This window comes from Candoia aspera, chromosome 2 (assembly GCF_035149785.1).
Source record: "Candoia aspera isolate rCanAsp1 chromosome 2, rCanAsp1.hap2, whole genome shotgun sequence".
Lineage (NCBI taxonomy): Eukaryota > Metazoa > Chordata > Lepidosauria > Squamata > Boidae > Candoia > Candoia aspera.
In genome coordinates, this window is record NC_086154.1 from 23,092,893 (window position 1) to 23,106,596 (window position 13,704).

Here is a 13,704-nt window from a genome sequence, read left to right on the forward strand (position 1 = left end):
TTGTACCTGAGAAATGGAATGCGATCAGATTTCAGAAAAGAACAATATTTTTCTTGGCTATCTTGATACTGTAGACACTAAAAAAATAAAATAAAAATAAAAATAAAAATAAAAATAAAAATAAAATAAAATAAAATAAAATAAAATAAAATAAAATAAAATAAAATAAAATAAAATAAAATAAAATAAAATAAAATAAAATAAAATAATAAAATACACACCTCTCACCAGGACTGTTAAATTTTCTCCCCATCCTCATCTCTTTGCTCATGCCGGCACACTTCTAATAGTTTTTGCCTCAAGAGCTCCCTCCAAATGGGACTTAGAAACCAATACGGTTTGTACTTTGAAAACTGTAATCTTTTCTTTCAAGTAGCATAAAGCATTAATCTTTAACCTTACCAATGTGAGATTGGGTCCTGGTCATCTTTTTAAGTAATTATTTTTTAAACCAATACTAGTTTCTGTCACAGTGATTGTAACATGTCAAAAGACTCGTTTTGTATTGCCAAGTTATATGATTATGTTATTGTTACTCTATATTAGGCAACGCTGGTTGAGTTACAAGGTAAGAATCCATTTGTGGTATTGTAATTCTGTATATTTGCAGGTTTAGGCATTCATTCCCATAAAGGCAAAAAAAACCTTCAGTCCAACTTGATTCCCATTTTCTTGGCAACAGCATGGAAGTGGTTCATCATTGCCTTCTTCCAAGATGTATTTAACACTTCCCAGTATAGCCTATAGCCCTGGTATTCCTTGTAGTCTTTCACCAGGTAGTAACCAGGCCTGACCTTGCTTAGCATCAGAATCCAATAAGGTCCATCAAGTGCTGACTCTTTCTGATACAGTCGTCATCATCATCATCATCATTGTCGTCATCATATGGTCATATACTAAAGATCAAAATTTTCTAAGATCCTGGGGAAAATAATTTCCAGTAATTAACACATATTGTGAAATGGCTGCATGTAACATGCTATATGCCAGCAAATTTGAAAAACACAAGAATGGCCATCAGACTGGAAAAAAATCAACTTATATCCCCATACCAAAAAAGGGAAACACTAAAGAATATTCAAACTATCGAACAGTGGCATTCATTTCACATGCCAGTAAGGTAATGCTCAAGATCCTACAAGGTAGACTTCAGCAATTCATGGTAGGGTTCAGCAATTCTAAACCCACAAGCTGTAAGGACAGCCACGCTCAGAATAAGACTCAGACTCACTTAGAAGGTCTAAGGATTTCTGGTTTTATTTGAACGGTGTGCGTGCAAGGAGAAAGACGGGAATCCTTATGTGGTGACAGGGTGCCCTGTTTATACTTTGCTGGCGGACATCGTGCTTCTCCACCCTCGGGCCAGGACCGGATGGGTGCTTGAGACCTCGATGCATCAGCCGATGGGCGATCCCGGCGATCTCCTTTGTCTCACTGTCTTCGTCCGGACCGGGTGCGTCCCCTCAAGGTGTTTCCCCGATCTTCTGATAGGCGTTAACTACTGCCTGATGGGTGCTCCCATTATGTTGGGCATTACTCTGTGGACATGCGTGCATGAGGGAGGTGTGAATGCATCCCCGGGGGGGGGGGGAATGGGAAGGCGTTCCCCTTGCCTCTTGATGGGTGCTAAGTTTGGTCTGAAGGGCTTATCTATTGTGTTGGGGGTTCCCTTCTGGATATGGGTGCTTGAGTGATTTAGGGATTATGCTTATCCCTTCCTCTTACCTAATGTGCATGTTCCCCATTGTGATGCACATATGCCTTGCAACGGGGAACATGACACAAGCTGGGTTTAGAAAAGGCAGAGGAACTAGGGACCAAATTGCCAATATCCGCTGGATAATGGAAAAAGCCAGGGAGTTTCAGAAAAACATCTATTTCTGTTTTATTGACTATTCTAAAGCCTTTGACTGTGTGGACCAGAACAAATTGTGGCAAGTTCTTAGTGGTATGGGGATACCAAGTCATCTTGTATGCCTCCTGAAGAATCTGTATAACGACCAGGTAGTGACAGTAAGAACAGACCACGGAACAACGGACTGGTTTAAGATTGGGAAAGGAGTACGGCAGGGCTGTATACTCTCACCCTACCTATTCAACTTGTATGCAGAACACATCATGCGACATGCTGGGCTTGAGGAATCCAAGGCTGGAGTTAAAATCGCTAGAAGAAACATTAACAGTCTCAGATATGCAGATGATACCACTTTGATGGCTGAAAGCAAAGACGAACTGAGGAGCCTTATGATCAAGGTGAAAGAAGAAAGTGCAAAAGCTGGTTTGCAGCTAAACCTCAAAAAAACCAAGATTATAGCAACCAGCTTGATTGATAACTGGCAAATAGAGGGAGAAAACGTAGAGGCAGTGAAAGACTTTGTATTTCTAGGTGCGAAGATTACTGCAGATGCTGACTGCAGTCAGGAAATCAGAAGACGCTTAATCCTTGGGAGAAGAGCAATGACAAATCTCGATAATATAGTTAAGAGCAGAGACATCACACTGACAACAAAGGTCTGCATAGTTAAAGCAATGGTGTTCCCCGTAGTAACATATGGCTGCGAGAGCTGGACCATAAGGAAGGTTGAGAGAAGGAAGATCGATGCTTTGGAACTGTGGTGATGGAGGAAAATTCTGAGAGTGCCTTGGACTGCAAGAAGATCAAACCAGTCCATCCTCCAGGAAATAAGGCTAGACTGCTCACTTGAGGGAATGATATTAAAGGCACAACTGAAATACTTTGGCCACATAATGAGAAGACAGGACACCCTGGAGAAGATGCTGATGCTAGGGAAAGTGGAAGGCAAAAGGAAGAGGGGCCGACCAAGGGCAAGGTGGATGGATGATATTCTAGAGGTGACGGACTCATCCCTGGGGGAGCTGGGGGTGTTGACGACTGACAGGAAGCTCTGGCGTGGGCTGGTCCATGAAGTCATGAAGAGTAAACAAATAAACAACAACAAACAGGGTACTGAGGACTCCACCTTTTCATCATTCAACTGCTATGCAACAGTAGTCTACAATATACTATAAACACAAAACGTTATTCTAATCTAGTCTCCTCTAATCCTACTGCCCACTCTCACCCAAGTAACAAACTCTTAGTTGACATATTACAATATTTTTTTCTATATAATCTCTTCTTGGTCTTTTGGCTAAGATCAAGTGTAGTATATAATTTTTATTAAAGATTTTTTTTAAAAGGAAGATAAAAACGAATACAAACTAATATAAAGTAAGACAGAGAAGAGAAAAAGAAAGAAATCAAAGAGAAAGCTAAAAGTGTAAGAAAGAAAATAGAAAAGAAAAATAGAAAAGAAAAAAGATACAAAGAAGTAGCTTCCAATCTTCTTTACAGCAGTTATAAGTACAATTATAAATTTATCTTTTACTCTATGGTTGCAACATAACTCTCCTCTTTCTCTATCTGTCCTGTCTAATCACTAAAACCATAAATTATAAGTTCATTTTTTTCTGTTTCACGCAAAAGTCTATAAGGGGTTTCCAGTCAGCATTAAACGTAGATATTGTCTCTGATCAAAGAAGTCAATTTAGCCATCTCAGCAAGTTCTATCATCTTCACCAACCTTCCTCCATTGTGGGTAATGCCGAATCTTTCCATTTTTGTGTATACAATAATCTCACTGCAGTTATCATCTACAAAAACAAAGTTCCATAACCCTTTTTCCAGCTATCTGGGAATCCCTTGTTTCTTTCAGGGGCCCTGCTCCACAAGTGACTGGGTGTGAGACGCTGTTTTTCAAGTTGGGTTCTCGGGAACAGTTGGGGGTGTTGCTAGTGTACCAGCCTCCCTGCTGCGTGGCAACCTCCCTACCGGGGATGCTGGAGGCCATCTTGGGGTTGGCGGTGGAGTTCCCCAGACTCATGGTTCTGCGGGACTTCAACCTGCCGTCCCCATTCCTATATTGTTTAATTTTTTAAAAAGTATTTCCAATGGGAGGTAGTGCTGGGTGGGTGGGGAGTAGGATTTCTATCCTAGAACAAAAAACATGAAATACTACTTTCATAGTTTTTGAAGGAATGTTTATGATTATGCACTTTTCCCCTCCAACTAATACTATGTTTGAGGAACTTCATATTTCACATATGAGCAAATGTCTGTGTGTTTCTGTGCTTTCCTTTTTTTTTAACTTTAGACAAGACCTCACTGACAGCTATTAGCAACACGTGCAGTGTAACTCTTAAATAACATTTATGCCCATTATTAGTGCATTTTATACTGTCCAAGGTTCAATTTGCACTCTCTCACAAACAAAACAAGCTTTAAAAAATTATCTAATTATATATAGGGCCTCTCTGTCCCATTTAACATTATTTTAAAACCTGTACCCAAGAGCTTGGTCCAAGAAACATGTATCCACTGCCCCAAGAAAGACTGATTCAGATCTTCCCTGTGTACACAGACCTATCTATAGAAAGTCCTTCCACGTGGATAGCTTCTAAGTCTTAAATAGAAGAAAAATATTATTAGGATTCCCATAAATTTGATGAATGGAGTAGAGCAATTACATACTACATGCATCACCTAGACACACCAGCAATGTAGGAGACCTGCTATACAATAATAAATGTAACATAACCAGTATCTTAACAATCTAAGGAATTTAGGATTCATTTTTAGTCTCTCTTTTAGTTGGCTTAAATAAACAGCAGTCAGCTGCTAAACTAATAATAGCAAATCTAGTTTGGGAATTATTATTACTTTACACAGACAAATGTATTTCTGCTCATGGGTGAACTGTACTTGCGCACACAGAGAAACTGAAAATCAAATGAATTTCAAACTCAAATTCTGGTATTCAGTCCCCCAAGCCTTCCTTTCAGATCAGGAGTACTCAAATTTCTGTGGGCTGACAGCTGCACTGGACTCACTCAAAAAGTAGTACTATTTTAATTCTTTTCATTTACACACACAGGTAATTAACATCAAATACATAGAATAGGCTATTCTCCAATCATGTATTTAATCCCTCCTCTGCCATATTAGTAACGATCATTTGGTAATAACTTTTGGAGATCTCTCTAAAGGGATTGCATTTAAGTTTCAGAGATCATTGTGAAACTCCAGGCTGGTGCCATCTGTGAGCAATGTACAACTCCCTTGTTGAAACGACTTCATTAACTTTTTGAGATCTTATCTCTGACCCCAGCTGGTGAAGAACTTTATAGTTATTTATGGTTTGTAGCATTCAATTTGATTAGATCTTCACTGGATTCCCTGTTTTCTTCCAAGTCTCATGGACAATTGAGACACATAGCTTAGCTTAGGAGCAAGGAAATGACCTCCTTTATGGCTGGAAATTCAACCACCTTCCTTAGCCAGCTCTGCCCTGCTAAGATGCAAGATGGAAATCTTCATGTTTAAAAGAGCATATGATCTATGGAATGTGAGCCAATCTTTGTTAATGTCAGCCTTCCCAGGTAGATCAGACAGGAAACATGACCAGATGAGCTAATTCTACTTTATTGTAAGGCTACATTAACAGAATCTTGCCAGTCTGAAAGTACAAATCTCCTGCCATCTCCTTTGCAACCTGATAAATTAGGGAGGTTTCTTTCTGAGTTTCTTTCTCTGCCCGTTATGCAGCTTCAGGCTATGCCCCCTCTTATCTGATCCCCCTAGGCAGCATCTCTTCCCATCCCCAAGGTCATTCCCACATACCATTACAGTATGGCTAACATTCTGGATTTTTTTTACCACTGAAACTGTGTTGGATAAGCCTAACTGGAGAAGTATGTTAGACCTCAGGCATGTGTTAATATTGTTTGGATGTTTATCTTTGCTAAGTGTGTTGACTATATTTTTGGTGTTAATCCTCTAGTTGCTGCCCAGAGCCACTGCTGTGAAATAGGTGGTATTATACTTTGTTTAAATCAATCAATCAATCAATCAATCAATCTCTTATGATTATTGCTGGCCAAAGATTTCAACTATTCATTTGTATAATTATATTCTCATTTCTCTTGTTCAATAAAGGTACTTGCTTTGAATATTTCATTTGGAAAAGCATGTTATAAATGTTTTAAGTAACCACATAAATGCAGACATGCAGACGAAATAGCTCTTTAATGTGATCACGTTTTCTCATCAGTGGGAAGAACAAGATGCTGTTAGACTCTTCAAAACTGTTTATCTCTATGTTCTTGTTCTATTCATATTGATAGGATAGATTCATATTGATAGGATGTCATATTCATTTTGAGCTTACTCATGAGTAACCAGTGACAGCTTCACTTCTGACTGTCCAGTTCAGGACTAAGCAAATTCTACTTTCCTTGACTGCATCCCATGCTTGCAACTTGATGCAAATAAAAAGATCTGAATATATTTATTGCATGCTGTCAACTCATATCCAAAATGCATAGCAAGTAAGCAAACTCACTGTCTACAAGGTCACTTCAAAGCAGCATTCCAGATGAATTTAGTTAGATATCAAGGGCCAGCCTACAAGCCAAGAAATTAAATGTATTGCTTTTTTAAGCAGCTATCATTGCTGTGCATGTATTTCATTTATTGAATCTCTTAAACAGCATAAAACAGTGTTATATAGTGGTTTTCTGAATACAAATGGAAGATTAGGCATGGTTGTTCAACTATTGAAACCCACCCCACCCCATTTGTGTATATAGGTGCCTTCATAAGCCTTCCTTTTGCCTGTACAAAAAGATTCTTACAGAAGGAGGGTTAAGCTGGAGCAAAGCAATTTGGAAGGCTTGCCTTGGATTTAAGAGAGAAAGCCACAAGAACCCTGAGCTGACCTTCACAAAACTGACACAGAAATAATGCAGAGGCTTGCTGAAAGCAGTCAAAATGTATTCACTATACAGTTATCTCTTGTGCAATAATTTAGTGCAATGACTACTGCATTTACAGTGTGGCAACTGCTTACTTCTTACAGATCAAAAACTGAGCAACAGCAAAAAACCACTAAGGATAACACAAAGGCTTGGATCAGCCTGTGCCATCCTGAGAATTTGGAATTGATATAAACTTAGACTGTGTCCAAAAATACCTCTGTGACTATCACCACAGGAAGCATATTACAGAAGAGAAATAGTAACTAAGCAGAAATGGTTAACTTATGGTGACATCAGAAGGATATATGTGCCAATGGTTTTCACATGTACAGTTAACTTGAGATTTAAAGCTGATAAAAGGCTTTTTGGTTTTGAATGTGATAAAACTGAATTTGAAACTGAGTTATGTACTAATGATGAACATCTCATTGCTAAAATGTATAAGCTTTTGCTGAGATTTGAAACAGGATGAAAAAGTTGAAGATTGTATGATAAAACGGGCTAAATATTTGTATATAAATATACAAATGGAATAATGGGAAAACATGTGGACGAAAAGGCTGAGATTTACATTATGTTACAACCTAAAAGAGAATTTTTACAAAATGATGTATTGATGATATTTGTCATTGGAAAGATTGTCAAAAGTGTATAATGGGACTTCAAATATTTGTTGGAAATGTGAACAAGAAGAGGCTCCTTAACATCTTTGGTGGACATGTAAAAAAGCTAAAAAAAATTGGACTCAAATACATATATTAATCCAGAGGATTTTAAAGATTAATATACAATTGAGACCAGAGACATTTCTTTTGGGGCTGATGGATAAACAATTGGAAAAACCATATGGAATTTTGTTTTTATATATGATAACTGCAGCGAGACTTTTATATGCTCAAAGGTGGAAAGGCTCGATATTACCTACAATGGAAGGATGGATGGTAAAGTTGATGATGTCATGTTCACTGATTCAATGTAGTTTATACATCGTAACGTTTCACATGCCATGGCGCTGATGCGTGTTTCTGTTTGGGAGGGAGTTGCTGTGAGACCTTGTACCAAGCTCTGTATGTGAAATCAGTACAATGGAATGTGTTTGGGTTATTTTCTCTGCTCAAGGACTTTTCCCGCAGACCATCAGAAGCCGTTAGGAGCACCTGGGATTGGGGACTTGAGAAGATTCTACGGGGGGAGGGATCTCATTTGCACCGAGGGTTTTTAGTTTGAATTTGGCACACTTTCATCGTTCTCAGCTTTCTCTGTGATCCTGCACACTATTCTTTAATAAATCAGATATCTTTGAATTCCTGCTCATGAGTCTGATGGTGTTTTCGAATAGGCAACCATTACAGATGAGTTGGCTGAGATGGCGAAATTGACAGCTTTGATTAGAGAAAAGACATTGACTAATTTTATGGCAGATTGGAAGCCCCTTTTGGACTTTTTGCTTGAAACAGAAAAGAATGAAATTATGATATATGGATTCGATTATTAATAATATTAGTTGACAATAGGAAAAAATGGATGTTATGTTGTAACCTTAGAGTAAGAGTTTAACGTAAGTTTTACCTAAATCTGTTGTAAAAGGAGTGAGTTATTCCTTTTTCTATTTCTGTTCTTTTTTCTTTCTTTTCCCTGCACTTCTGTTCTCTTTCTCTTTCTTTCTGTTAGATTTTTTTTCTTTTAAAACTTAATAAAGTTATTATTTTAAAAAAAAGGCTTGGATCAGCCCAGCTTAATTTTGATTCCCTTTTAATCAAATTCCTTCACATGGTCCAAGGAGGAAAAGAAAGGTATGTTAGGAATGGCCTTTTCCCCTTAATTACTTTGGAAAGGTTTCTTTTAGGAGCATTATCCTTGCAATGAGATGTTCCTGTTGAATGCTGTGCAGTTTTATTATTTAATATACTGACATATACTTTCCATTATTATACATCTCAAAACTTGCTGTTGTAACAAGAAACTTAATTTTAGAAGAAATACTCTGCATTTCTGAGTGTAGTTCAGTGTTCAAATGGTGATGGCCTTAATACATTTTTACCAAAAACTGAGAGAATGAATAGTGTAATATATTGGGGAGTGCCTGATACCTGTCATCTCTCTCCCCATGCTATAAATAGCATGAAAGCATTTTTAATTCTTTATTTTAAGAAGTGTAAGTTAATATTCCATATATTTCAATTATTGCAAGAAACTGCCAAATACTTCTGCAGCAATTGCAGTTTGCAGTTCTTCTTTCTAGACAGAAGGAACACTATGAAAGTGAAGAAGAGAAATCATAAAACAGTTCAAGACAATCTAATTTAGAAGTGATAGAAAAAAGTTTATCTGTTTGTATACAAGGTTGAAAAAGTCTATAAGCCACTGTAGTGAAAGGATATTCAAGTCCTAAAAAGACAGGTTTCAGGAGTGCTATTCTTAACTTATCAACAGAAAACTATTTGCTGCTGATAACCTATTTTTAAAGGGATTCTGAAAATAAAGCACACAGCAAAAAAAACTCAGCTTAGACGTTGTTCCAGATGGTCAGAAAAATGTGTTCAGGATAAAGAGCAACTTTGGAAACAGACTGTTGCTGAGTGGCAGGAGAATTTATGGAGAACCAATATTATTATAACCAGGTGAAGTGACTTCTGAAGGAGGCCATTCTAGGGAGAAAGGTTCTAAAATTTTTGGTTCTAGCCAAGACGAAAGAGTGGACTATAAGGGCTGGCAACTTTCAAGGCCAAGAAGAAAAGCCCAAATTTAACCTGAAAAGTTGGGAGGAAAAGGACCAGATCTGAAACTCTGGTTTTAGAGAAGCTTTTATAGTGTTTTTCTATATTCTGCAGTAGGGTGATCTTCTGCATATACACAGCTTCCTTCTTGTCTGTAATACAGGTAGTCCTCACTTAATGACCACAATTGGGACCAGAATTTTGGTTGCTAAGTGGAGCAGACATTAAGTGGATCTGACCTGATTTTACAACCTTTTTTGCAGTGGTCATTAAGTGAATCACCATGGCAGTTAGGCAAACCATGTGGTCGTTAAGCAAATCAGTTAATCAATCAATATTCCTCAGTGCTCAGCACAGAAATGTACACTGTTAGAGGAGTGCCCTCCGCTCCTCCCCCAGCCCCAAAATGTGGTCTCCTTCTCTTCTTCCACCAAACCAAGCAGGCTTGAAAATATTTTGGAGGCCAGAAACATCGGAGGGCTTAGTTATAAGGGCACTAGAGAATATTTTTGACTCAGAATAGGGACTGTTGAGTTCATGCCCTCATTCTATGAAGCACACTAGGTACCCTTGAGCGAGGCACACGCACTTTGCTGGAAGTATACTCCAAGGTTGGTATGAGCAGTCAAAGGAAGAGGTTAATTATGGGGAAAAGAACAAAGAATATTCAGAAAAGCATGTTTGGAAGGAACCAGTTAAGCCATCAAGTCCAATTCCCTGCTCACTGAAAGCCTGCATGTAAAGCATTTTCCTCTGAGTAAGAAAGATATACACTTAACCATGTTGTAAAAGAAACTGCATTTTTAAACTATTGGAAAGTTTCGAAATGATTCACCACCTAGTTTGGGGCTGTTGCAGGGCAAATGCACACAGAATGCCAAATCCTGCAATCCGTCCAGACCCAATTCTGTAAATCTCGTTATGTATATAAAGTGAATAACTGCTGTTGCCTTACAGAAGTGTGCTTTTCTTCCTCCAAAGATAGTTTCCTTCTAAAAACACAAATTTTCCATATACTACGTTTTCCTTGCATTATTCTATCTACCAAACAGCTCAGCGATACATATAGCCTGCTTAAAAAACAATTTAGTGCACCATAAAATAGAAGTATACTTAATACTTAAGAAAAAGAAAATATTAAATTCTGCTCAGAGGCAAAACCATAGCAAGATTACATAAATCTGTTGTTTAACCAGTGTTTTCCGCCATTGATCATAGAGGTTTACAACTGATGACATTCCAAGCCTAATAACTCACATATCACTGCATAATGTAACAATCTTCAGTTTCTAAACCTGTCATTTATGCTTTAGGCTGCTTTAATTATCACAGTTCCAAATTCTAATGTTTACCTTTTTGGAGGCTGATAGGAAATAAGCTCAGCATGTGAAAAACACTAAAAACGAATTGTTGCTAACCGTAATACGTAATCACAGGCTTTTCTGGTCTGCTGTTAATATCTTTCTTTTTTTCAAAAAAAAAAAGAAGAAGGAATAATAGCTTTCATATTCCAGTATTATTTTGAAGGACTTCCAGAGCTATAGGTTTTGCTTCAAAATAATGAAGAAGTACTATACTGCTGGGTGGTTTTTTTTTCTGAATTTGGCAACTGAATTCTTCTTTCTCATTCCAGATCAGAAGTGAGTGAAGATTTTGGGGAGTGGGTGGTTGGGTTTTTGTTGTTGTTATTGGTTTGTCTGTTTGTTTTGCAGCCAGGACATCAATATCACCATCATCATTACTACTCCTGTTACTTTCTGCATCAGGGTAAAACTCTGTCTTGTTTTCTGAGCCTTGACTCTTTATTCTGAAATATCCAGACATTCCAAAAAGTAACCTAAGATTTTGGGAAGCAACAAAAATGTCTCATGGTCCTTGTTGCTGGTGGTACTCACTTGCTTCCTCTTGTTACCCAATCACAATGGGCCTGGTATTAGGGTGCCTGCTTTTATGATGTTGATACATAGCAATATCCTATGTTTATACATAATACTTAGCTAGGATTTCTGAAAAGCATATTTTGTCTATTGAGCCATAATGGGCTAGGTGCACGCAATATTAAGTTGTAACGGATGGGTGGAAGCATCACATTAGGCCAACGAAGTGTTAACCAAATTAATATATTTCATTATACAGAAGTACTGTATGTTATGGCTCTGATGAATGTCCATTATATAAAGCCTTTGCTAGAATGGGTACTGCTCATTGCAGGAACACGTTTGGCCTGCACATCACACCTAGCCAAAATGAGCTTCGTGTTGCGGTGGACTATGGTTTGTAGTCCATTGTTATACATTAATGTGCTACTGAATCCTACTTATGGAGTTTAAATCAGTAAGCTATAGTTAAGTAAATTGTGGTATAAAACGAATTCTGGATCAGGTCACAAACTTAATAGATTATACAGTACTTAACTCAGACCACCATGATAGTATAATTGACTCAGACTACAGTCTGGGAGGAGACAGCTCAAAATGTCAGATGGAGGGGGGACTGGCACACCAAAAACTGGGTTGGTTAAAGTTGACTGAATTTAAACTGTATTTACAAAACAGTTACTAATTGTCTAAAACTATTAAAATATTTTTAACAATTTCTCTTTATCACCTTAAAAATTATAATGTTGTGACAACTTGTAGAACCTCAAGGTATGCACGCTTGGACTAATCCTAATTCTACGTAGTTCTTGGTCAACTATGGGCATAACCTAAGAAACATCCCACAGTTACTTAATCTGGATCTGATGAAGCAGACTGTTCCCACAAAAGCTAATGCAGTAAATCAGTTGGTTAGCCTTTTTTGTTGTCTTTGCTAACACTGCAGAGCTCAACTAGGATAGTTATAGACAGAAGCTACTGGTTTAGCAAGATGGATAGAAAATTGCCTAGTAAAAACCCTGCTATTACCAAAGAAAGGTGGTGTGGTGTTTTTAGCAAACTATCTACTCTGGGCGAATTTCGAAGACACAAGGAGGGCACTTCCAGCCACAGGGTGTTCTATGGGAGAAGGGGTTGGGCCCTTTTATCATTGCATCAATGCTCAGTTCAGAGTTTTATGCACAGTCTAGATGACTAATTACATAGGCAGAAGCCTTTCCCCCTTTCCTCTGCTGAATGGCTATTTCCTATCCAGTACTGCCTATCACAATGACTTTAACACAATGAGATTAAAACTCCCCTCAGCACCTTAGTGTGCCAGCCAACTCTAGTCAGCTATTACCAAAATCAGCCCTATTTCACACAACACCCCTTTGTTCTTTATTCTTCAGCATTCATCTCAGCACACAGTTACCCTGTTAATATCTCAGCTGCCGAGAATAAAACACGTCAGCAATCCCACCAAAATTTGGCCACCCTCAGCACATTGCTGCCTTTCCTTACACTTTCCCCTCTAACTAGGGCTTGGCGCTTCATGCGAGGGATGACCGTGCGGTGAGCGAAATTGCCCTGTCAGCTCTATCATTAATCCAAGTACTTACGTCCCTGAATAAAAGGGAAATCAATGTTGCACAGCAATGTTTGTCGATGCAGTGTTATAAATACACTTACCTTTACGGAGTATTCTCAACAGCTCACAATTCTTTGCTTTAAAGCTGCAAATGTAAAAGGAGAAGGAATGGAAACTGAGCTTTTTATTTCGGGGTGTAGATTTCCCTTTTTTTTTTTTTTAATTAAAGCGCCGCTGCACATATAAAGAATGGGACCCCTTCAGCCACTTTTCAGCTCTCACTTTCGCTCTCCATTATCAAAATACCACAGTTGGAATATCGGTGCAGAGATGTATGAGCAGGGAAAGCATTTGTCTTCCCATCACTGCAAAACTATTCAGGTCAAAAGCACTCTAGGACAAATGAGGTCCACATGCAACTGCATTCAAAAGGCACCTTTGATCATTGTGAGCATGTGTCAGTTCCTTGCACAAATCTCATAACCAATGGAATGCAGGCAACAGCATGAGGGCTTGGAAGATGAAAAGGAATTCATAAAGGCTGCAAGAATATTGTAAAATGGTAAGGCTGTAAGTATTCATGGTGCAACTGGAGAAAGGTCAAAACAGGGAAGTGGTTCGCTTATGGACTGGCTGTACAACCTGTTTAGTATATGTGAAGATTGCATCTAGGCTTGAATGTTAGAAGAATGCAGATGTTGTTCCCCTACACAACAGGAAAGGT

General features: G+C 38.2%; 1 protein-coding gene and 1 pseudogene across 1 annotated transcript in view; one reads left to right on the plus strand and one right to left on the minus strand.

Moving 5' to 3' along the window:
* Nucleotides 1–13,128, minus strand: part of FHIT (fragile histidine triad diadenosine triphosphatase) — a 1,201,403-nt gene extending 1,188,275 nt beyond the window's left edge. The window contains exon 1 of the mRNA XM_063296411.1: nt 13,082–13,128. The gene's annotated coding sequence lies outside the window, so the exon portion shown is untranslated. The remainder of the gene's footprint in view (nt 1–13,081) is intronic.
* On the plus strand, nt 3,133–3,209 carry LOC134492639 (U2 spliceosomal RNA; annotated as a pseudogene).
* Nucleotides 13,129–13,704: the final 576 nt, after the last annotated feature.